Genomic DNA, 26,236 nt, shown 5'->3' with positions numbered 1-26,236 from the left:
GCAGTGGGTATATTGGAGTAGGTGGAACCCCAGTTAGCAGCCCTCCACCAGCCTGCACACGAGAGCAGAACAGACAGAGCTAACCAATGGAGGTGGGATTGGAAAGAAGTTTTTAGAAATCTGAGAAGAGCTTAATGCTATAGGACCTACTCACTGATTAGACTTGAGAGACAGCTAGGCATGGGGGTGAATCCTGGATTTCTGACTTGGGCATCATACATTGTGGTGGACCCATTCATTGTGACAGGGAACCTCCCCAGAGATGAGGGAGTAGGGCTAAATATGCTGAGCTCCATTTGGGATTGGTTGATTTTTAAATTGCATGTTGAAAAGTGAACTGTGTGCGTCTCCATCCATCCATACACACACCTACCATATCATCACCTTTGTGCAGAGTGGGGGCTTAGTGAATGTGGAACTTGGGAGTTAGGGCTGCAGGCATCACAAACATGGAGATGGCAGTCAGTGCATGGTTGTGTTGAAAGGTAGATGTCACTAAGTGGCTTAAAGTATGCATTGTACCCCTGAAGCACTGCACACTCAGGTTTTAACTAGAGAGACCTGTTTTTTTGCAAGCTCGGTTAGTAATTGATTGTTAAATAATCTGAAATTTCTAGCATTCAGGATTGAGCAAAAATCATTTTTGGATTTTTTTCCTTTGTGTTTGCATCTTCCATTATTGAGCTACATTGCTGCATTTTTTTCTTCCCTGCAGGAAGCATCTTTCTGAATAAACAAAAACGTCTGGCCTCCTGAACATCTGATAATATTTCACCAGGTGTTGCTGTTTTAATGCAACTCCATTCACTTATTCACTTGAATTCATGTGTTTCAAATAAAAAAAAGAGTCAAATTAAAATTGGATATTTTGTCTCCTTTTAGGAAACGAAAATTGAAAATGACTCTTGGGAATATGAATAGGCCTGGCTTGGGAGAAGAAATAGCCAGTTGGCATATTTTAGAGAATGATTAGCTTGTCTCTGTCATTCACTGGTACTTAAAACACATTAGCCAATTATTTTTAAAAATGAGGGCTTTCATTTCAATGTTATTGCTTATAATAGTAAATATTTTATTGCAATAGCCTCAGTTCAAATGAAAGTCAAAGAATGGCCCATTACATCTAATTAAACACATTAAAATTGTTTTAGATATTCTATGCAGCATTTAATACTATAGAAATTTATGTGCTTTTTAAAGAAGTAGAAAAGATTTTTTCCCAAAAATTTGAGTAGCCATAATCTAGGTAGCATTTTCAAAATGCATTAATCAATTCTTGATGCATGTGTCTAGTTGGGAACTGGCTTTAAAATGCAGTTAGTATTTTATGCTGTTGATTCCATTTATATGAAGGTCCCAGAGAAAGCTCAGATTTCGTGACAGAGAAGAGTAATTACTGCTTGGTGGAGGCTGGGTGTGGGTGAGGAGGGAGAGTCGGGGGCAGGGGAAGCTTCCAGGGAGAGAAAGCTGTTCTAACCCTTGATTGTGGTGGTATTTATGTTCGTGACTGCTTGTATTTGTAAGAACTCACAGAACTGTACCTAAAGAGTGACTTGAACATTGTATATAAATTATGCTTAACATGCATGAAATTTTACATTCACTTCATCCTGCTTCCATGAGTAAGTCCATCTAGCAGTTTAGAAGATCAAGAGATGCTCTCCCAGATGGCCACTTGTTCATCCGAGATACCTTGAATGATTCACCAATGGAGAATCTAAACATTTTCCAGGAACCAGAATAATTGTGACAGAGCTGGGACCACTAGGCATCTCTGTCATGACCTTAAAGCTTTGGTGACGATGTGCCTGGGAGATCTGTGACTCTCCAGCAGGTAGTCAGCTGGTACCACCCCTCGACCACCATCTTGGCCAGATAGTTTCTGTATCCATCCTTCCTCTTCTTTCTGGCTCCCTGGCTCCTCTAATCACAATGGAGTCCCTTTTCCTTCCTGCTCTTCAATTTGCTGGTGCCTTCCCAGGAGACTTCCAGGGCCTCTTCATCCAAGAGCCTGACTCTGTCCCCTTCCCCTTCACCCATGTGTACCCATCTAGAGGGCATCTCTCCAGCCCATGTGGGTGCTCAGTGAGCTTCAGTTTTTTCACTTGGCTACTCCTGAGGTCCCTGTTAAGCCTGTACTCCTGAATGCTTGCCTCCAAGTTCATTTCTAACTCTTGAACTTTGAAGCACAGGGGAGGATTTTCTTTCATATGAACCATGCTGCTGCTTTAAGATACTGTACATTAGCTGATTAGTCATTGACGTTCCTGTCCTCTACTTGGAGGGAGAGTCCTCCTTCTGTCTACTAGTTTGTGATATCATTATTCAGTGCTGGGGACTGTGTACCAACCCCACTGGTAATGTATAGATGAATGAGAAATACCAGGATCCCTCAAGGAGCCTACAGTGGGTGTGGAATGTGGAAAACTAAGCCAATGACCAGGATGGATAGATTTTATGATTAAGGTGACCATATAATTTGTTCTACAAATTGGGACATTTTCAAAGGGAAGATGGTACTGTTAGTACTGCCTTCAGGACAGCATGAATGAACTAGGACAGGTAGAGGACACTGGACACTGCTGTCTTGTCCATGAAGCAGCTGCTTATCCACCAGTAAGAAGCACAGAGAAGAGATTCTGTCTCAGCCCTGGGTCCTGGGAAAGCATTTCTCCAGGAGGGACCCCTCACAGGAAGTGACATGAAAGGGAGCACAGCAAAAGAGAAGGGGAAGTAGCATCTACACAGAAAGCATTGCTTAGTTAAGAAGCGAGGCCTCTTATCTATGCCCGTATTCCAGTTGTGTCAGTGGCCAAGATCATCTCTCCTGATCACAAAATCTGGAGAGCCTGACTTGAGATCTTTCCCCATAGACACCCATCCCTCTCCTTCCAAGGAGGTGAATGCTGGAGGAAGTTTAAAGGGACAATGGAGATTCCAGGGTAAATGTGTGCAAGAGTCTCAGAGTGGGGAGAAGAACCTCCTTCCCGATCTGGATTCCCAACCTGCACCTCCACGTCACCAATGCTTTTTGTGGGGCTGCACATTAGCCTCATAACTCCCATTCCCCATGAGAAGACTAGGAGCATGTGCAAGTGAAGTCATTGCTATCCAAGGGTTTGGAAGTGGGCTGGGACTCACAGAAGGCATTCTGTGAAATCACGTTCTCTCCACTCTGCCCATCCACCACCCCAGCATGTTCCTACACAGCTTCTGCATTAACTGCAGGGTAGCTAAAGTTTCAGTGCATTTGAATCATTATTTACATGAATCAGTCATACCTAACTGGTATGCATTATACTTTGTGTTAATCATCTGTGTGACATGAAGTTAAATATTAAGTTTCAATGGTTTCTTTATTTAACTTTAACAGGTACAAGGAGCAATATATCAAATGGGTCATATCTTGGGTCTGTTGCCTATCAACCTGTGTGTTTTAGACAAGTTACATAGGCCCTGAGTTTTGGTTTCCTTATGTAAAAATCCTTGACTTACAGGGTTAGTAAGCCTGTTGGTACCAGTTGCTTAGTATATGCTCTTGGCAATAGGTGGGCAAATGAAATTGGTTGTATCCGACAAGCGGAGAAACACATGGGTTCCTTTGGACAAATTAGGTAGTACTACCCCTGCCCCATTTCTTCCACTCAGTGGAAAGATAATAATAGTGTTTTTAAAGTCCCTAGCTTCTACATAGGTACTCAAAAATAAGTACCTGATGCCTTTGATACTATTTTTAACCTGACTTGATTTTTTTTTTCGTAGTGTCAGACACCTTCAGAGTACCTGAATGGAAAGGAAAGCTTGTACCTTTCTTTATGGTGCAATAATCTCTTTTATATTATTCAAACTTTCTTCAGTAAATGAATTCCACATAAATATCATGGTAAAGACATCAGCGACAAATGGTCTCTGAAAGTGTATCAACTAAACTTTGCAGATGACCAAGTGTTTCTTAAATTGAGCTTCCAGATTTGTTTTTGATGGATTATGAAAGTTGGGAACTTTGTCAATGTTATAATTTCGGTGAGGGAAAGCTGATTAATGAATCTGAATGAGCCTGTCAGAATAGACTTCAATCCAGTTTGTTGCAAGAACTGGGTAAATTAATTGATATCCATGCCCAACTCAAATGTTTTATTTATTTGGAGGATCTTCCCATGCACATTCCTTTAGTCATACTGCATGTCTCACCCAAACCCTAAAGCCAGTGTACACTTGTCCACAGCCCAATCCATTTTCCTTATTTCTGCTCTCACTCAAAATTACATATATAATTATATGTGTGTGTATACAATTAATTAAAACAAACAAATATATTATGTTTTAATTAATTGTATAAAACCAAAATATCATTGCATACCACTTTTGCATATTTTTCTGCTAAAAAGTTTGCAATAGGAAGAAACAGGAGCTTTCCCTTAAACTAAGCATACTGACTCTTTGGTACCATCAGTATAGAAGTGGTAGAGCATACACCATTGCCTTTTCAATAACTCTTAAAGAACAAAGGAGGAGATTTCCCTTTACATTCTTCACGTATGCTCTTACAATTTCCTCTGGCTTGAGTTTATTTTCTTCTCAACCTAGGAAACTCCAACTCATGTCTCAAGGTCTGGCTTGGTCTTACCTGCCAATAGCACTCTTCCTGAAGCACAGTGGGCAGCCATAACTGCTCTTTCTGTTTTGCTATTGTGACTCCCTCATGTCTGTCATATCAGTTATCCCACCAGGGAATTGGCAGTTCCTGCAGAATGCAGCGCACTTGAATTCTGGCACAACCCTTGCCTTATCCATCCTGTGTTCCCAGCTCCTCCGACATACATCTTTATTCATGTCAACCTTCATTCACTCCTCAAATATTCATTTAGCATCTACTGTTCCCACTAATGATTGCTGCATAACAAATAACCCCAAGGCTTAATGGTGTAATAGAACAGCCATTTTATCATCTCTCAGGGTTTCTATGGGTCAGGAGTCCAGGAACACTGCAATTGGCTGGATGGTGCATGCTCAGGCTATCTCAGTCGGGGCTAGAGCAAGAGAAACCAGAATATGCTTCTCAGAGAGACCTTTCTCTCTCCTCCTGCTGTCCCAAGACCTCTCATTGTGGTCTCTATACACAGCTATTAGGGGTTTCCTCCCAAAGGGATGCCCTTTCAGGAGTCAGAATGATTCCTTGAGCATCCACAGGCATGAAAAGTGAGGATTCACAGTAGCAAGATGGAAGCCCAATCATCTAGGCCCCTGAGTTGATTTCCTGTTCTATAGCAAATGCCTGAGAAATCAACTTATAAAGAGAAAAGGTTCATTGTGTCCCACAATTTTAGAAGTTTCTGTCAATCATCACCCATTGTTTAGGGCCTTTGGTGAGGCAGCACTTTATAATGGCAGCATGTTTGAAGCAAAACCACTCTCCTTAGAGTTAGGAAGGCAAAGAGGGGAGGAAATCTGGGTCCTCCTATCCCCTTTGAAGACCATCCTCATCTACCAAAAGACCTCCCCCAAGGCTCCCCATCCTACTGCTTCTACCAGCTCCCAATACCTGGGGACCAAGCTGATTCCACATGCCCTTTTGATAAACAATTACAATCCAAACTCCCAAGACCCAGTGCCATTTCTCTGCATTCCATTGGTTCCAAAGATCAAAGGAAGAGGAGCTGGACTCCCTTTTTTTATTCCTTCCCTGGACTTTCTTGAGTTATGCTTGACAAGTAAAGGTTGTGTATATTTAAAGAATACAAGGTAATGTTTTGACACACAGTGGGAAATGACTGCTGCCATCAAGCTAATTAATATATCCATCACCCCACATAAGTACCATTTTAATGCATATGAAAGCAGTTAAGATCAACTCTCTTTCCAGATTTCAAGTGTACAGCAGAAAGTTATTAGCTGTAATCACCATGTTGCACATTAGACTTTCAGAATTTATTCATACTACATAACTGAGCCTTTATATTCTTCAACCAACATCTCCCCAGTTTTCTTACTCTCCAACCCCTGGCAAACACTGTCCTGCTCTCTGCTATTATGAGTCTGACTTTTTAAAATTCTACATGTAAGCAATGTCATACGATATTTGTCTTTCTGTGTCAGGACTATTTCTTTCAGCAGGTCCTGCAGATTCATCCATGTTGTTGCAAATGAATGGATTTTCTTCTTTTGTAAGGCTAATGTGTTTATCTGCTGATGGACTTTATTATGTACTGGAGATTTAACCCAGGGTCTCATGCATGCTAGGCAAGCATACCTCACTGAGTTATATCACCAGTAACCCATTTTTTAAAAATTCTGTTTTGAGACTGGGTCCCATTAATTTGCCGAGGCTGATCTAGAAATTGTGATTCTCCAGGTTTAGCCTCCCAAGTATCTGTGATTATAAGTGTGGGCTGCTGCACACAGCTACTAGTGGACTTCTTAGAGGAGCAAAAGCAAGATGGCTTGGATATGAGGTAACCCCCAAGGAATCATGGTGAAGGCTTTATCCCCAGTGCAGTGATGTTCAGAGTTGAGTGATTAGACCACAAGGATTCTTATTTCATCCATGGTTTAATCCATTAATAGCTACATGCACTATTGGAAAATGGTGGAAAGTGTAGTTAGGTGGGGCACGGTTGGAAGAAGTAGGTCACTGGGAATATGCCCATGGGAACTGTATCTTGTCCCTGGTCCCTTTTCTCTCACCTCTTTCTCTGTGCTTCCTGGCTTCAGTGTGCTAAGCAACTTTCCTCCAACATGACCAACTGCCATCATGATCTGTCCTATGAGGCCTGCCTACCATAGGCAAAAATCTTTGGAAAATCATGAGCCAAAATAAACGTTTCCCCCCTTTTCCCCCCTTTTAAGTTGTTCTCAGGTATTTGTCAAATGATGAAAAGCTGACTAACACACCAGAAAATTCCATGGGTTGGAGATCATGGTATCCATGTTTGGGAAGTGCAGTTGGAAACACGGACTATGTGCTTTGCATTGTTCTGGGCTCTGAGGATAGAGGATAAATTAGAAAGACATGCCCTCTTCTTCATGGGTTTTGCATAAGGAAGAGACCAAATATAAGTAAGCTAAAAGAGATCATTTCTTTAGACATAAAAGAAATGAAAAGAATGATTATATAGTGCATTTGAAAAAGGCCTTATTAATGAAGTAATTTTTTAATAGAAAACTAATCAGGAGGAAGGGAAGTGACACTGAAGTGTCATGGGATTGGGGGGAGTAAAAAACATTAAATCCCACAGATGAACATCGTTGAAGACTTGGCAAAAATGTTAGATTTTATTTTAAATGGAATGTGAAATCATTTCAGCTGTGAAAGCAAGAGTAACATAATCTGATTAAAAATAACTCTGTCTGCAGTGTGGAGAGTGGTTTGAATAGAAAAAGGAGAAAAGCAATGAATCTGATTAGGAGACAACTCAGGGTAACTGGAGAATATTTAGAGTTAGATAGTAGAAATGAAGAAGAGGATATATTAGGGAGGTAGAACTGGATGAATATGTTCCTCAGATGTAAATTTTTATATGTAATAATTACACTTAATTATGCATGAATTACATGGATCCCCTTGGCCATTATAATAGAAGTCTCTAAAGAATAGGATCTATTTCTTACTCATAGTTTTCAAAAATTTGTAGTGCTTTATAAGTACTCAACAATACTTGTTGAAGGTTTTCATCCTCTCTTGAGCAATGTGCCATGTATTAAACATATCTATAATTTTTTTTTAATTTAATTTGTTCAACTGTTCCTGCAAAATATGTAAAATTGATTTTAAAATAGATTTCTATCCTTGAGATCTCCTATTTAAAATATGGACAGTTCAGTTATATTATTTTCTCCCCTTCTGGAAGCCTTTCACAGAAGAAGTGAATGGATATGTAGATGGATGATAGATGGATGGATGATGGGTGAATAAATGGTGAATGAATAGATGAGTGGATAGATGGGTGGGTGGATGAAAGTTTGGGTGTGTGGATGGATGGGTGGATAGATGGTGGACAGATGGATGGTAGATGAATGGATGAGTGGATGGGTGGGTAGGTGGATGGATGGATAGATGGATGCTCAGATGGTTGTATAAGATACAATTGCCATAGCATTTTTATACAAGGAAGTTATCAGGTAGAGTGGACATTATGATTGCTGCCTTCCATATTCTGATGCTTCCATATTCTGATTTTTCATCTCTTATGAAATTTCTATCAAGTTAGTATACTTAGGTCAACTTTTCACTGCCTACAAAACTTTAAAAAAATTATTTTGCTCTGTGACCTGTTTTTTACTTTGTGATCTTATTTGTGGATTTTCTAATTCTGTCCTAATGCAGATTTCATTGCTAGGGCAGTTTCTGTGGGAAGATGAGAGTATATGACTCTTTTAAAATCTAAAATCCTGGGGAAAAGTCTATATATTAAGGTAGAATATATAAAAAATTTTGTTTCTAAAAAATGAAGAGCTGATTTTCTGACCTTTTACATTTAAGTGCCAGACAAATAAATACCTTTAATTTTAGTGTGAAGATATGGTTAGGCACTGAATTTTTCACAGTATTTATTAATTGACTTAGTTGGAAAAATCATAGTACTTTCAAGTTTGACTTAAATTTGTTTTTCTAATTTAGATAATTGGAAATTCTTATACCTCAGTATATTTATTATTTCTTTATTACTTCCCCCTGGTTTTAATCACTCTGTGTCTTCTTATTTATGTTATTACTTGTATCATGTCTCTTTCCAAAGCATTTGAGACCGTTTGTGAAAGTACACACAGACGAAACATTGAGAGGAAAATTTGGAGAGAAATATATTCCAGATTTCTAATTGACTTAAATGTGAGTTACATTAGGGTAGCAAAAATCCTTACCAGGGGATATTTATTGCTTATAGCAGAGCATGTTTCATACCACAGGTTTAGAAATGTGCTACAGAATGAATGTGTGAGGTTCATTTATAGAATATGTGCCACCAGTTGTACTCCTTAGTGGAGGTCCACAATTTGGACCCAGAACTTTGTGCCAACAAATGAATGGAGAAAAATACTGCTTATTAATAAACAGTATCCATAGAATGCAATAAAACCATTTGATGAGGAGATATACAACTCTCAATAGACCAAGAAATGCATACATGTGAATCCAAATCTAATGGATACTCATGAGAACCAAGAAAGGCAAAACATCCTTAAAACAAAATTGAACCAATTAATTTTCTTCTCCCAGTCCAGAGAGAACTATCAGTTTTAAAAAAACATTCTAGGGACTGGGGACATATCTTTGTGGCAGAGCATTTGCCTAGCTTATGCAAGCTACTGGCTTCAATCACTAATGCTGCAAGAGAAAAGGCAGCTGGGGGGGAAGACTCAAGCCTCTGGAAGAGTATATGAGTCATGTTTCTTTTAGCTACTTTTGTGTGATTTTTTTTAATGTGCATATTTTTAATAAGTTCAAGTGTATGTTCAGCATCAAGAATTTGGAGATCATAGGAAGTTCTGCTGTGAAGATATAAAGTCAAATGCTTAAAAGTCAATTAGGTTAGTATTGAAGGTTCTATCCTCTTACTAAGATTGTGGTGACTCCCCAGGACCTGTGACTGAATAGGCTGTTAGTGCTTCTCTGCATGGAAGAGGATCCAGAAAGTTCAGATTGTAATTTTTGAGATTTCTCTGGGAAAACAGATTGGAACCAACTCCATAGGGTGGACAGATGTATGAGTCTAGACCTGTGTATTTGAGTTATGCAACATTAGCACTCTATTTTTGGGCAAGATGATTTATAAGGAACAAATTCTCAAATGTGCAACAGTCATCATAGGAAAAAAGTCTCTCTGTAAGGCACTTCTAGAAAGGCTAACACTGGAGGATCTAAGACAAAAATTCCAAACATACTTCTGAATCATTGGGTGAGTTGAATTGCCAGCAAAAGGTCCCAACCTGATGCCTGGAGAATTGTAGAAGATCTTCTCCATCCTCACTTGTATCAGAACTCTTGTCATGTGTGCATTTGTTCTACAGAGAGTGACCTCAAGAATCTTCAAGTGCTAAAACAAGTTTTATACCCTAGAATGGTTAGTAATGCTGAATGAATTTTCAAATGATGACTTGAATATTGATGAATATCTATAAAGGAGGATAACCTTGGAATTGGAGCATTGGGGCACAACTGTTCTGTCTTGCAAGAACTGAACAATAAGATAGGTGCTTGTTGGTTGCCCTTAATTTATAATTAAGCCTTGTCCTTCCTACATAGAAGATTGTTTCAGTACCATTTATTTTTGTTGAGAAAATAAATGTTTATGGAAAAAGCAGTGTGTGCAAAATACCAATTCTTGGTAGCATGCTTCCTTTAGAAATTTATGAACTCTTTCAAAGAATTGACTGAAGGATTTTAAACAGAATGATTAGACAAGTTACAGAGCCTGACTTTGACACATAGTTTGAAGATGGATAGTCCAATGACCATAGTGCAGAATACTGCTTCTCAGAGTGTGGTCCCCACTTCAACTCCACCAGATACACTGGGGAATTATTAGAAAAGCAAATCCTTGGGTCATCTCCAGCCTAATCTGACAGTAGACCCAACAACTGCTAATTTAACAAATTCTCCAGGTAACTGGTGCCTAGTAAAGTAACTCACCAGACTTCCCTCAGCTAGGATAAGACAGGCTTCCATGATTTATAGCCCTACTAAGACTTCCCAAAGGAAGATCAGTATTGCTTCCCCCCAAAAAAAATCAATTTGGGTCCACAAAAATAATTCAGCATCCTCTATAACCTTTGAGTTGATGAAATTCCTCCTATGCACATACCATAAGTCTTTTTCACTTCAGTGTTATTGTTGGAATTGACTTCCTTTCTAGGGTTTCTACTCTCTAAGGAGGAGGACATTCATTAGAGTATCATCTGGGTCTTTCTCCAACTTCTTCGTAGGGAATTGTCTGGCTCCTGAATTTCTGTGGAAGATCCTAGCATAATGGGTCTCCTCCCTATTCTCTATTTGGTATCTGCCAGTTGGGTGGGGGTGCATGTCCTGCTGTTCTGTTTATTACACAGTTGGGCCTACCTGTAAGGGTAGCACCACTGGTTTTTCACAAGTGCCAATGAAGTCCAGTCTACCACATTCTGAGATGAGGTGTCAGGAGCCCATGGTTGCTCACTGAAGCAGTTTGCATCACTTTATCTGTAATATAAGCAATAAAGTGGATGGTTTTGGTTTTCATTGATTTGAATCAGGGATCAGAGAAGAAGAGAGCCCAGGGTGGGGACCTCTGAGTCTTAATTATTATACTCTTTGAAGTTTTCTTTCAATATATAAGCCATCAAACCATCATTTATCTTATTTGTCTGGGATTTTTATTTGTTTGTATTATCATTTAATATTTGAGTATTTGTGATATTTGTGGATATTCCTTTGTTTACAGATGCAAATATTTCAAATGAATTATTGCCTGGGCCTCATGAATGAATTAAGTGCACAGTTGAATATAATCATTTAGACTGGAAATCCTCTTTAAAGGTCCTTTTTTTCCCTACAGATTTGAGTCCTCTAGAGAGAAAATTTTTGTCACTTTCATATAAATTCATTTAGCTCCAGATATATTTGACCTGATAATATACATTTAGAAAGACTGAATTGAAGTGAAGCAAATGACCTTTTATTGTTAGTTCCATCCTTATGAATATGAAGGCATGTCTGTTGGTCTCAATTCAGTGTTTCCCCAGCTGCAGAGTGAAGCCAATCTCCATCTACTCTAGGACTTCAGGTGCCTGCTCCATGGAACATGTGTGTCTGGCAAAACCACAGAGCCACTTCTGATTTCACTGCTACCTTCCTCAAAGATATGATCATTAATAGTTGACTCTTTCCCCTTCCGCTTCTCTTTTCCTAGTAGATTGTCTGACTAATGATCACTAAACAAACACTGTTGGGTTTATAAGATGAAAGACCAGAAAGAATGAAAGTCTAGTATTATTTTTCTAAACACTGTCTGCAGGTGATCTTTGAACTGCAGGGGGGACAGTGCTTCTGCCAAACTTGTAGGTGTGAGAGTAGCTGTAGGTGAGAAGATACCCTGTCTTTTTCTCTGGTGTTTATTTTGTCTCCGTTTCATTAATACATAGTTCCTTTCCTTGACTGTCATTATCTAGCATATGCATGGTGAGTGCTTTTCTCTTGGAACTAATTGTATGCAAACAGTCCTTAGAATACATGCTCAGAAGGCACTACCCAAAATAGCATTGTCAATTTTCTGTACAGCAGTAATCAGTTCGACTTTATGCGGTCTCATCTCTGCTGAGGTGCACTTCCTGAGTAAAGGAGGAGTGGCAGTGTGTTTGTTAAATCCAAGTTGAATAAGTTGCCATCATATTCAGAACACAGGCAAAGGGAAAGCAGTATCTTCAACACCCTGCTTTATATATGGAGCACCCCACACTTTCCATGTTCTGGAACACACTGTTATTACGGATGCTTAAATGCCATCCTAAAGCACAGGTCAGCGTTGCCTAGACAACATTATACTTTCTGAGCAAACAGTGTTTTTTAAAAGTCATAAATTCAATGCCATCACTGAATTATAGCATGGATCATTAGAGCAGCTCAGAGTAATTATGTTGACTTATCCCAAACCATCCGCAGACTGCATAAAGTTAAGGGAAATAATTAACCTCTTGCTACAACAGGAAAGGCCAATAAAAATTACACATAAAGGTATATTATGAAACTGATCATGAAGTTAAAATGCCACAGTGATTTAAATTGCCCATTACTCAAAGCAAACTGGAATACCATGTTTCTGAATGTTAATCTCAGAAATCTTTATTTAACCTTCTGTGCCAAGACTAGAGTCTCTCATTGTTATCTATATTTTCAGCTCTGTTTGCAGAAAAACCTGTTCCCAGAAAGCTTAGAAAGCAATTTCATTTATAGTGAAGTGGTATAAAATTTTCACTTCAAATCTCTGTAGGGAAGCTTGGCTTATTGAAGGTTTTCTGTTGAGAAACAATTACTTCATCCATTTACTGAATATTGTTTATTTTTATGTTGTGCAAAATGCCCTGTGGGCCTTTTAGAACTTACTGGAAGAACCAATTTAGGAAGAAAATAACCAATTAGCTCAATTTTTATGATACACACAGAGTTTACATTCTTTGAGAGTCATTATGTTTGTTTTCAAGTCCTCCAGTGATTCCTAAGATGTTAGTCCTGGCCTGTGAAGTTGTGCCTCATGTCAACATAGCCATGAAGACAGATTTACCCAATTTTAACTTGAGTTAATACGATGAAGGACTTCTTGTTCTCCCAATATTCCAAATAATTTCTTATTTTTAGTGGAAATTTACTAATTCATAACATGAAGAGGTAACTGGAATTACCTATCTTACTTTTGTGATATCAAGATCAGAAGCTATAAATGAAAGCTCAACATCTGATCAGTCAACAGGAGGCATTTTTTTTGTCTTTGTTTGAAAGCTTACTAATTCATCGAGTTTCCAGTTCTGTCCCCTTCCTGTCATTCAAACCAGATGAGTTTGCCTCTGCCATTTAAATGTCTTCCTAACCTTCTGATATCATTGGCCAGCTTCCTTTCTTTACATAGTTAAAGTCTCCAGCAAATCTTCATTTTCTTTTCATGGGTGACATTTGGAGAGCAGTGTTTTGGATCAAGTGATATTCTCTTTGTGTGTCATGGCCCCCAGATTTTACTGATGGGATCAGCAACTAGAATGTGCTGGGAGCAGTGTCCTTGATTACAATTTCTCTTTCTTCCAAGGAGTTTCTCGATCGGATATCCCATCACTCTCTTTTCCTCAATTAGTTTCTCAATTTATCCTTTACCTCCCCCTCTATGTTGGCCTTTTCTTTAATAGTAATAGTAATTAGGAATTTTATCTTTGCTTTAGGTAAGTGATTTCTAGGTTTTCAGATTGAGGATATAGTCTTCTTCCTACAGTCAATGAGGTACTAGAGAGGAAAGTCTCAGCAAGGATTGGGCAGGTGGAGGGAGAGAGGCATGATTTATACTTAAGTTTACTCCCCACGGTTCTCAAAATTCCTGATCTATACTTTCATATCTTAAATTTTCATACATCTTTCTACTCTGCAGGGAATTCAGTTATTATTGCATACTAATTTTAAAAAGTCTTTGCTCTCTGGGAGACTAAGATATAAAGATATTTTTTGTAAAGTTCTTTGATTACCTTTTTGAGACAAAAATGGGCCTTTATTTTATACTAAACAAATAGTCACAGTTCATGAAGGAAATCAAATACAATGTGCTTTTCTATTGATTCCTAGAAAAATTCTTGGAATTTTTAAATTTTTTTAATGAAATTTCCCCAATTTGAAATACAATATTCTTGTTCCTTGATTTTCTTAGTAGGCCAAATATCCCAAACTCTTGTTTTTAACCTACCTTGATATAGTTAAGAAAAATAACACATGACTAGCAAACATTCATGGATAGCTCTCCTCAGGATCCAGGATCATGAACAGCTCCTGTGGACTGGTGCTAATTTTCCCTGGGCCTCTTTACTTGAGATAAGGTAGGAGGATACAAATGAAAGTAAATCACCAGGCTATTAAAAAACCATACAAAATCAATGCTGCCTATATTATTTGATACATAAACTCTACTCACAGTGACTTTTTTTGTGACTCTGTAGTTATAAAGATGTTACACATCTAAAAATCTTGCAACAAATAAGATAATATTTAAAGCCTGAGTTGATATCCTCCATTCTATTCTAATATCCTTGTCATCTTACCTAACTCTTCTATGGGTGGCCCAAAAAGTGGAAACATGTATTAACCATTCTGACACTGGGGCTCCAAAGCTTTTAAGAAGTTTGCCATCCATTTGCATAAATACAACACTCATGCATTAAGAATATGAATCACAAAAGATAAAGCCCTTCTCAGTTGTCAGTAGATAGTATAGATATAATGATTTTAGGAATTCAAAGAGAGAGAATATGATCATGAGTAGACAACTTGAGCAACAAAGGTACAAGGATCAGACGGATGAGAGATGATAATCCTATCTTGTTCTTTCTTGGTGCAAGTGACTCCCCTTCTAAGAGGACTTCTGAAACCCCCTACCTTGGAAGTTCACATAAAGTAATTCTCCTTCACCCTCTCTCTCTTCTTCAGAATACTTCTCAAATCTCTGAACTTTTCACATTTACTTAGTGGCTTAATGTCTGCGATTCTAGTAGACTGTTATTTCCACAAAGATGGAGACTTTTTATCTATAGGTAAAAAACCCCAGGGACTTTCCGAGTGCCTGTTGCATATAAGACACTTATAATATTTCCTTGATCAATTAGTAAGATGCTAAAGCTTTAAGTATTTCAAATGGATGCTCAAAAACTTAAAAGTAATATTAATCAAAGTTTTCAGAATCTTTACAATAGCTCATAGGTGACCACACAATTTTTATTTTTTACAAAACTTGAATTTTTATTAAGTCAACTGTGACTTTCCTAGTTCATAATGAAAGACAAGCAGGTTTCTTGGTTTCCATATATTTTTTTCAAATTTAAGGGAAATGATGACATGTCTGCTTTTTATTTTCTGAAAACTTACAAGGTTACCCCATGAGTAATCTACAACAATATATATTTTTGGAAAACATTTCACACTTATTTGATAAAGGCATTTACAAATTAGGTGCAATGTTAAGTAATGCTGTTTAGTAGTGCTGCATAAAAACATCATGCAAAGTTCAATTTGGTAGAGCATCTTTTCTTATTCAACTCTGTGTATCTATGCATGTTTTCTTTTCATTTTCTTTATTCCTAAAAGGCCATGGCTTAGTTTATCAGACCTTAACAGTATTAGCATAAGATAATAAATTCTGAAAAAAAAATTGCTATTTATTTTTTGAAAAAAAAAGTTACTATTACACATTTATTGATCAAATGTACTTTTCCTTTAGATTTTCTTTTTTAAAAGATGGAGGACTCAAAATAGACAATGTGACAAAGGCTGACTCAGGAACCTATACCTGCACAGCAGAAAACCAGTTTGGGAAAGCCAATGGGACAACACACTTGGTAGTCACAGGTGCGTGTGTTTCATCAAGATGGGTTTATCAGAGATGCGTTTCATGACATATATTATTATTATGGTTAAAGAAACTGGGCATGTGTTTTCCACAAAATGTGGTACATTGTGAAGGTAAAAAATGTGTTTGCGCTTGTGTTTCTAACAACTGATGGTCAAGAACATGACACTGTATACTTCTATAGCACAGCACAGTGGACATGGTGGGGTACTTGGCTACTACTGTGCTGGGATGATGGGAAAATGGCATATGCTGATATTCTTTTATTTTATGTTCTCCTATTGGGTCAGATCTTCTAAGTGTGTTCTCTTTTTCATTAAAATTGGTCTTTTCTGGAGATGTTCAAGCTCATCAAATAACTGTTGATATCGATAAGATTTAAGTTTTGGGTTAATTTTGTTCATTTATCCATTCAGGGGAAAAAAAACGAGCACCTATTATGTACCCATTGTTTGAGCTGGATCAGTGAAAACATTGAAACAGAATCTGTAGTCATTCTTCTTACATTCTGCCCAAGATAGAGAAATGAAAATTAGGAAGAAGAAATAAGAAGATCATTAGAAGGAAGTATATTGCAAACAATTGAGAAAGACTATATGAAGAAATATGAGTTAGAGTATGAATCAAGATAAGTGAGATGGAAATTTTGGTACAAAGACTCCAGGGAGATAAAGGAGTTTACCAGGAGATTTCTAGGGTGCAGTTATGTGGACCAATTGTAGATCTTGCTAAGACTTCAGTTTTCACTTGAATTGAAAAGTGGAACTACTGCAAGGTTTTCAGCAGAGAAATAAGATGATGTGAAAGGGTGACTCTAGCTGTTTTTCAAAGTCTCAGGAGCCCATGACTGTTAACCAACAGGAAGTGATGACGATCCAAGTGAGATTGGCAGCTGAGGAGCTAATGGGATGGGATAAGATTCTGCATATATTCTGAAGGATAAGGTGTTTACAAATTGGATTTGAGGTCTCAGAAAGGAGTCAGGAGGGACTGCAGGGTGTGTGGTGAACAAATGAAAAAAATGGCAGAACAGCTGAGATTGCTCAGGCTGTGGGTTTCAAAGCTTTGGGGTGAAAGAAGAGCATGAGCATGGTTTGGATGTTTAGAATATCGTTAGGATCTTTCCCTGTAAAGCAGATTAGAGATTTGCCAAAATCTTAGTGGATTAAAATAGCCTGGCTTCACTTTTCATGCATACTGCAAGTCCTCAGTGAGTCAGCTTTGCTTCCTCATTCAGGAACAAAGACCCCCAGTGTCTCCACCATCTGGGACAGTGCACGTCACCACAGAACAGGAAGGAGACACATCACATTACCTATTAGTTCCTGCAGAATTCTGCCTGTCGCTGCTACATGTAACTCTTACATACATTTCATCAGCCAAAGCATTGTACTCTGCTCTGCCTTAATTCAAAAGAGTTAAGAATTTAATCCTACAATGTACTTTATGGGAACTAATGGTGACTAACACCTAAGTGGAGACAGTGAGGAGGTGGTTGGATAGATGACCTTGGACTTGTGTAAATCAAAGATGAAGAGATACCTTTCACAGTTGTTGGCATATAGATGAGGACTTGAAGCCAAGACACCATCTTAGATCACCTTAAAAAGAATTTTAAAAAGGACTGAGCATGACACATTCATTGTACATTAAGAAATATAGTAGCAGAAGTGAGACCTTAAAGAGAGATACAGAAAAGGAGTGACCAGGACAGTAAATAATACTGCAGGAGCATGATGTCCCAAAAACCAGTTGAGGAAAGAGTACGAGGGAGAACCAGTGATCAAGTGTGACAGAGCTTAGAGGCTCAAAGAATGAGACCAAGACTTTATCATTGGGTCTCATAGCAGGGGACCTTGATGAGAACAGGTTGGTCAGGGAGACCTATGCCCAACTACTGGGTTAAAGAGGCTATTTAATCAAGAAAGTACAGACCACATATGCAAGTGACTTTTGAAGACATTTTCTGCCACATGGTGTAACATCAAGGGGAATGGCACTGGGAAAGTTGGTGCAAGGAAATTTAATTCAGAAAAGATAGAAGGTTCATGGTAAGGGCAGGAAGAATGTGCCACAGACATTTCCACTAGGGAAAAAAATGACATCAGTTAACATTTTAGCAGAGTGCCCTCCCATTGCCCTTATTCTAAGCATCTCTAAGCTTATTCTGAGCTTTTCAAATCCACGTACACATCAAAGGTTTGAGTCTATTTGAATTTTGATGTTAATGTGTTTTTTAGTCATTGAAAGTTGGTGAAAACACAGTAGTTTCTGTTTCTCCCACTATATTTCACAAAACCATAAAACTAAGTTGAAATGGATTTTTCAGTCTTATTATAACTCTTGCTTCCTGGTGACTTTCATCTTAAACTTTTGTAACCTGTTGACTCAGATATGCTAATTATTTTCACAAAATTTGGTGGATCCCATGAAATGTATTATAGGACTACATTAAAACATCTATTTTAACCATGGAGGCTTTTCATTGCATAGATGTGTGTGTATACCTAAGCATATAAAAGCTCACACACTATAGGGTGGATGAAGAATTTGCCTGTACAAATTGCTTTCATCACAACAGAAATGCTAAAGTTTTACTTATGAATTATCTCCCTAATAGAACCAACTAGGATAACGCTGGCGCCATCTAACATGGACGTTTCTGTGGGTGAAAGCGTCATTTTGCCCTGCCAGGCACAACACGATCTGCTGTTAGACATTATATTCACTTGGTATTTCAATGAGGCCCTCACGGATTTTAAGAAAGATGGATCTCACTTTGAGAAAGTCGGTGGGGTAAGTCATGATATTTTTGTCATCCTTTTTCCTATTGCTCAAGTCTGTAACACCTGGCCTTAAAAAAAAAAAAAAAAAAAATCAGGCCCATAGGTGATGCTCTAGAAATGCATATTAAATGAGTGAATCTGGTGTCTCAATTCTGTTTTGATCTAATTTTGTTTGTGTAATTACCAGAAATTGAGCACATTTACTTTAACCTGTAATTTTAATTAAAACTGATGCATGTCACACTTATACTAAATGCTATTCTTCATGAGAGGTTGTGGTTAGTATCCCAGGACATGGAAATTACTCTCACACAGGTGTTTACTTTGAACAGGTCATATTATGATGAACTGGGGGTAAGTTACATTTGATAAGTATTTTATCTGAATGCCTCACCCCAGTGTTCCTGGTAGCTGTTCTGGACAACAGCATAAGACTCTTCATTGTACAGGTGTACAAATTGAGGACTTTAAAAGTACAAAAACTTTGTTAGAGTCCCTTATCTGGTTACTGGTGGAACTTCAAGCCCAAATCTGTGGGTCTTCTTCAGGGTTCCATTCCATTTTGCCTCCTCACTGGTGAGGGTTCCATGTTAAAAATAAATAAATGAATAAAAGTCACAGATCTCAAGGAAAAATTGACACTTGGATAATGGCTCAGTGTTGGTGAGCCTCGAAGGCTGACCATCGACTGGTTGCATGTGTGTAACTTTAGGATAGCAGGGCCAGCCAACCTGCCATCTTAGTGCCTTGACTCGGAAACTTCCTACTGTATGGAGATGTCAAGCCTGGGTTTGTCCTTATGCATTTACCGTGTAGGCATCCCCTGAAGCAGAAAGCCATATCAGGGTCAATTCAAATACATTCATGTGGCAACACCTTATTAAATATATGTATATGCCTATACAGGTATATTAACGTATCAGGATCTTACACAGTTTTAACGATGATGTAGGAATTTGAGGGTGTCCTCTCTAATATGTTTTAAACTCCTAATGCCCAATGCCTCATAATATGACCCTTATTTGGAAATAAGAGATTATTGCAAAAATAATTTAGTAAAATCAATCTGAGGTCTTCCTGAGTAACTGGTGTCCTTATAAAAAGAAGGCTCTGTAGACAGAGGCACAGAGAGATGCAGACACACAGGGGAAAGAAGGTCATAAGAACATGGAGGAGTCAGAAGTGTAGTTATTCTGCACAGACCTAGAAGTACCTGGGGCACCAGAAGCCAGAACAGGCAAGGAAGAAATCAGAATCACAGGTTCTGGAGGGAGCAGTGCCATAACAGCACCCACATTTCAGACCTCTGGCTGCCACGACCATGAGACGACATAATCTGTTGCTTTAAGCCATCCACTTTGGGGTTTTGCTAAGGCAATTCCTGGATATCAGTATTAAAAAGAGAAAATTTTTAAAAGAAAATGGAAAACTGAGATATTAGACATCTACCAAGAATTATGTACAATTGCAGTACCATTTTTGTTTTCTTTTTCTTTTTTTTTTCTTTATTTGGTTTTATTAGTATTAGTTTTCTAATTGTTCTCACTGAATCAAAGCTTTGGAGAACATTCTTAATTGGTATAGTCCCTTAGCCTTTCTTTTACTATAAGTTTAAGTGCCTCCCACTTTTAAAAATTGTGACTGGTTTTTTTAATCACATCAGGAAAAGGCTTGTGCCAATATTTTCAGCTGACTTGCTGCTCCATAGAGTCTTTTGCAATTTCTCCTTCTTGGATGGAAGGTGTGGGAGGGGTAAAAAGTTCACATGTCACTCCCCTGAGGGTCCTTTACTCAGGGTGGGAAAGGCTTCTTCTCTAGCCCAGCTGTTCTCCTAACTTAATCTTAAATCAAGAATTCAGTTTGAGGGGCCAAGGGTGTGGCTCAGTGGTGGAGCCCTTGCCTGGCATATGTGAGGCCCTGGGTTTGATCCTCAGCACTGCATAAAAATAAATAAATAAAATAAAGGTATTGTGTCCATCAATAGCTAATTCTTTTTAAAAAATTCAGTTTGAATTATTAATTAATTTTGCCATATAATGTAGATGATTATGCTTTAGATTTATCAGCTGGATTCTAAGCTGTTGGTAATATTCCAACCAATATGGCACTCTCTGTCTTATTTAATGCTGAATAAATGTGTATTGCAAGACTGAATATCCCAAGCAGTTTGTCTGTAACATGCACCCCACAGCCACAAAGAGAGGCTCAAAGGCTGAACTCAATAGTTGCTCTCTAGAAGAGGAACTTGTAGTTAAGAACATTGGGGTTGATAATGTAATTTAACTCTCCTGATTTACATGGCACTGATGGGCTTTGCAGAAAGCATAAAATCATCTCTGTGAAGAGTCTAGCATCCGAAATGTGGAATTTCATAAATTAGTGCCATTGCTTGCCAATTCTGTTCCTTCTATAACATGCTAGTTCATGGCCTATGAATTTTTTTATAGACTTGTGCCATTAGTAACTTAATATTCTCCCATCAGTATAAAACAGTAAGCCATGCAAGATGACATTGCCCTTAAGCACAAGCAATTAAGTAAATCTGTTTTCTATTGCATGAGAAGGGAATTATATAACAGCTCTCGCCCTCTGATTCTGAATTCATTGCAGCGTGCACATTAATCCCTAGATAGTCTGCTTGCCTTTATTTCCCAGTATGTTCATAGATATATTCCTTGTTTTCCAAAATAGTAAAATGTGATCAAAGAAGCTGTTGAGTGAAGAAGTTACCCAGACAGGTGGATAGTAAGAGCCAAGTTTTTGAAATGGAGGAGTGGTTTAGGTTATAGAAAATCCCCCACTTTGAACCAATTCAGTCAGTTGTCTTTGGGACTATACTAGGTATTCATTACTTATTCATTTTTGGAAGCACATATCTTTTAGGGAAAATAATTCATAAATTCATAAAGCTCCAATAATTTAGACCAGATATATTAGTTAGGCTTGTGCTTTGTGCCAAAGGAGTTTGACAATACTGGTCACAGGTTTCTGCAAGGTCAGAATTATATATTCAGAAAAGCTTATTAAACCAAGTATCTGTAGAAAATTGGCACAAAGGAGAAGTCTATGTCCAAAGAAGTGCTTCAGACTGTGCCCATGGGACATGCTGAAGTCCTTTAATTAAATCAGCAGCCAAAGGCTTCCACTTAAGGGGGACTGTGTGCTAAGCGTGTCTTTAAAGGTGTGGTGTGGGTGATTCAAGAAGTGGGATTCGTGTTCAGAGGCACCAGAGTTCTAGAGCACTGTTGCCTACTCAAAGATGCCTGTGGGTGAGCGGATCTCCTGAGTCTATGTTCCTTATTATCTGATCTCTCTTCACATTAGTGTTTGCATTTGCCTTGCTCTCTCCTTTCTGAGATCCGGTACACACTGGTCTCTGGAATGTAACTTTCTCTCCTGTTTGTCAATATCTACATATGTCCCTATAGCATTCTCTATGCAGAGAATGTATATATTAGCACATGTGCAGTTGGTCTGCCATTTGCAAAGTGGAATAAGAGACTCAGGTCAAGCAATACGGATTTGGTGATATCCTATATTTAACCAGCCATTGTATGCACTCAGTCTGCAAGGGGTGGGGGGAGAAAAAGAGATTCTGTTATTTACACCTATGTAACATCTTTCTTTTCCTACTTTAAATACAGCTTATTTTCCACAAGTAGGAAAAGGGAAATAATTGTCCAAAGTTTAAGAGAAATAGAAGAGCATCATTGGCTGGTATCTAAACACCTGGGACCTGGCAATTGAAGTCTGAATTCAAGGATATTCAAAGATATTTTTGATGTGCTTAATCAGCTAAATTCTAGGTATAAGATTCTTTTTGTGATAGGAGCTCACTGTGGGATAAAAGCATTCAAACCCAAACACACGAGGAGTTCACTGTGTATGCTCTGAGAATCCTTGGATTGTGTAGGTGCTTTAGCAATGAAGAATGTCAGAATCCATGCTGTGTGCTTTTCCCAACACTTGTGGGATTGGTTCTGTGATGAATTAAAATGTGTGTAGAAAGAAGTCACTTGAAGTAGTAAGAATTTTAGCAGTGACAATCCGCCATTCACTTAACTGGCTCACTTCAATTTGATTGATTTCCACAGGCAACACAGTCTCACTCCAGTTATAGCAGCTACCCGCAAGCTTGATGCTTGAAGTATTTCCTAGCTCTCAGTTGTAGAGAGGAATATCTTTGAAGATGATAAATGGTGTGTGATAATACAATGTGGTCACTTTGGCTTGAACTGTTTGTGTGCAAGAACTTAAATTTTAAAACCAGCCATTCTTTACTATACAAAACCAGGTAAAAGATCACTTATAGATTTTAAATATGCATCTGTGGCACTTTTGTGTCACTTTGAGTTTTTCAATATATCCCTTAGTCATACTGTAAGTTTTATATCTTGTCCAAGTTAAAGGTGTTAGCTGATCTAGAAAGATCGTTAAGAAAATGTTCCCAGTAATCAGCCCACAAAATTGGATTTACCAGAGATGCTGTTATTATTCATGTTACAGACACTTCCACAAAGCACATTACCTCCCATACTGCTTCTCAGGTGAAGATCAGGGTTCCCCAATTCCAGGCAGAAAGAGCAAATGTAAAAACACTTCCCTATCTCAGCATTTTCTCAATCACATATGCAGAGACTCAGTCCCTGCTTTGAGTTGTTTTCCCAGGACTATGTTTCTCATGTATGGTATTTATTAACATGAATGGTCCATATCCACCCCCAGTGGAAACCCTGTAAAACAAATTTGAATTTACAACAAGATAAGCAAGAGACAAACCAAGCACTGTGTAATGTATTATACTAAGACCCATAAAAACAGCAGAGTTACAATAAAAATCAGACTATCAAGAAAAAACTGTAAATGAAGAGATGTGCAAATATTTATCAGGCAAATGCAACAAAAGAGAGAAACGAATGCTAATTTCAAACAAAGAATAATGCATGGCAAACCTAAAGGGCAGAAAGAGAATAAATGTATTTTGAAAATATTTTTTCATACCATGAAGTTATAATAATCAGAAACCACAATGCCATAAATAATATACCATTAAAGTAGATAAGATCAAAGGGAAGAAATAATGAGAGACAATACTCTTGTGTACATTTTGAGAGCTTTTCTTTCAAACACCAGAAGATCAATTGGCCCAATGTTAAAAAAGGACAATTTGATGCTACCATTAATTGAAGCAACAGATACACATGAACAATTTTTCCTTCCAAAGGACAATGTACATTCATTTTCATTTTTTTACACCTTTGTAAAATTTAAGTAACAGAAATTAAGAAACAAATGCATGGAAAGGAGATGGAATTGATATGATCTCAAAAAGCACAAGATAACATCTTGGAAAATCAAAGAAAAATAGTAAAGTTAGGTGTGAGAAAGAGAATATAACAGACAAGAAAGAAACATTAGATCAGAGGATTTTCTGTTTTAAGTTTCATATGTGACAATCCAATTAGTTGGAGAATTTCTGGGAAAATATAAATTATCAAAATATAAATGTTTATTAAAAATTAAAATTATAATCTCCAAATTGCGTTCCAGAGTAGCTGCACCAGTTTGCAATCCCACCAGCAGTGTATAAGTGTACATTTCCCCCCACATCCTCACTAACACTTACTGTTCTTTGTGTTCTTAACAGCTGCCATTTTGACTGGAGTGAGATGAAACCTTAGAGTAGTTTTGATTTGTATTTCTCTAATTGCTAGAGATGATGAGCATTTTTTTTCATATATTTGTTGATTGATTGTATATCATCTTCTGAGAGTATGTTTGGGTCCTTGGCCCATTCATTGATTGAATGATTTCGGGGTGTTTAGCTTTTTGAGTTCTTTATATACCCTAGAGATTAGTGCTCTGTCTGATGTGCAAGGGGTAAAGATTTGCTCCCAAGATGTAGGCTCTCTATTCACTTCACAAACTGTTTGTTTTGCTGAGAAGAAACTTTTTAGTTTGAATCCATCCCATTTATAAAAACTGGTAATGGAACCACCATTTGACCCAGTTATCCCTCTCCTCAGTCTATACCCAAAGGATTTAGAAACAGCATACTACAGGGACACAGCCACATCAATGTTTATAGCAACACGATTCACAATAGCTAAACTGTGGAACCAACTTATATGCCCTTCAGTAGACAAATGGATTTAAAAAAATGTGGCATATATACACTATGGAATATTACTCAGCAATAAAAGAGAATAAAATCATGGCATTTGCAGGTAAATGGATGGACTTAGAGAAGATAATGCTAAGTTAGCTAATCCCCGAAAAATAAATGCTTAATGTTGTCTCTGATATAAAGAGACTGATTCATGGTGGGATAGGGAGTGGTAGCAGAGGAGGAATAGATGAACTCTAGATAGGGCAGAGGGATGAGAGGGGAAGGGAGGAGGCATGGGGTTAAAAATGATGGTGGAATGAGATGGACATCATTATCCAAAGTGCATTTATGAAGATGTGAATTGGTGTGAATATACTTTGTATACAGCCAGAGATATGAACAATTGTGCTCTATATGTGTAATATGAATTGTAATGCATTCTGCTGTCATATGTAAATAAAAAAAATAAAAAAATTAAAAATTAAAATTACATATTCACTAGAGCTAGATAATTTTACTGATTCTTTTTTTAACTTTTAAAGAAACAGACAAATGTTTATATTGTGTACTTTTTGACAACATAAAAAAGTTAAAGTTAATTTTTTTTCCATGGACTTTGTAAGGCTAGCATATTCTTGAGAACATATCCTGGGAAGATAGTAAATAAATCAGTAAATGTAAAAAATTCCATGAATATATTATGAAAACCTAAGTGAAATTTTACCAGTTCAGAAAAACATTATATTAAAGGAACAGGGCCTTCATAAGCTACTAGTTGTCCCAGGAAATATACATATGTCTATATTGATATATCTCATAAAATAGTTCATGATTTTCTTATCAGATATTCAGTAAAATTAATAACAATTACTGAGCTTTAAGTTCATGTTAAAATAGGTATAAGAAGATTCTTTTCTTTCTATTTCAAAATTATCTTTAAAGGAAAATAGTAGAAATACTTTTACTTAACTCAGCAATAAAACAGGGATTTTTACAATGTCATGAATAAAGTCATTTAGAGATGTCTACATGAATTTAATAAGGCGTAAATATAAATAAAAGGTAGCCTTTGAAATAAGGAAACAAAATTACAATTATTTGAGGACATAATGATATTAGTATCATACCCAATAGTATCAACTATAACATTTAAAAAACTAATCAAAATTCAGTTATCTACCATGTTCAGTACAAAGTAACTATGCAAAATGTAATAGTTTATTTATTTATGTATCAACAGCAACCCATTAGAAAGCATAATAGGGAGGATAAAAACTTCCCTC

At 37.5% G+C, this 26,236-nt stretch overlaps 1 pseudogene; it reads left to right on the top strand.

The window, feature by feature from the left end:
- LOC143389976 (contactin-3-like) overlaps positions 1-26,236 on the top strand; it is a 94,702-nt pseudogene that overhangs the window by 20,417 nt on the left and 48,049 nt on the right.

Source organism: Callospermophilus lateralis, unplaced genomic scaffold (assembly GCF_048772815.1).
Source record: "Callospermophilus lateralis isolate mCalLat2 unplaced genomic scaffold, mCalLat2.hap1 Scaffold_190, whole genome shotgun sequence".
NCBI lineage: Eukaryota > Metazoa > Chordata > Mammalia > Rodentia > Sciuridae > Callospermophilus > Callospermophilus lateralis.
Note: the sequence above shows the minus strand (reverse complement) of the source record. Positions and strands in the feature narration are given on the sequence as shown.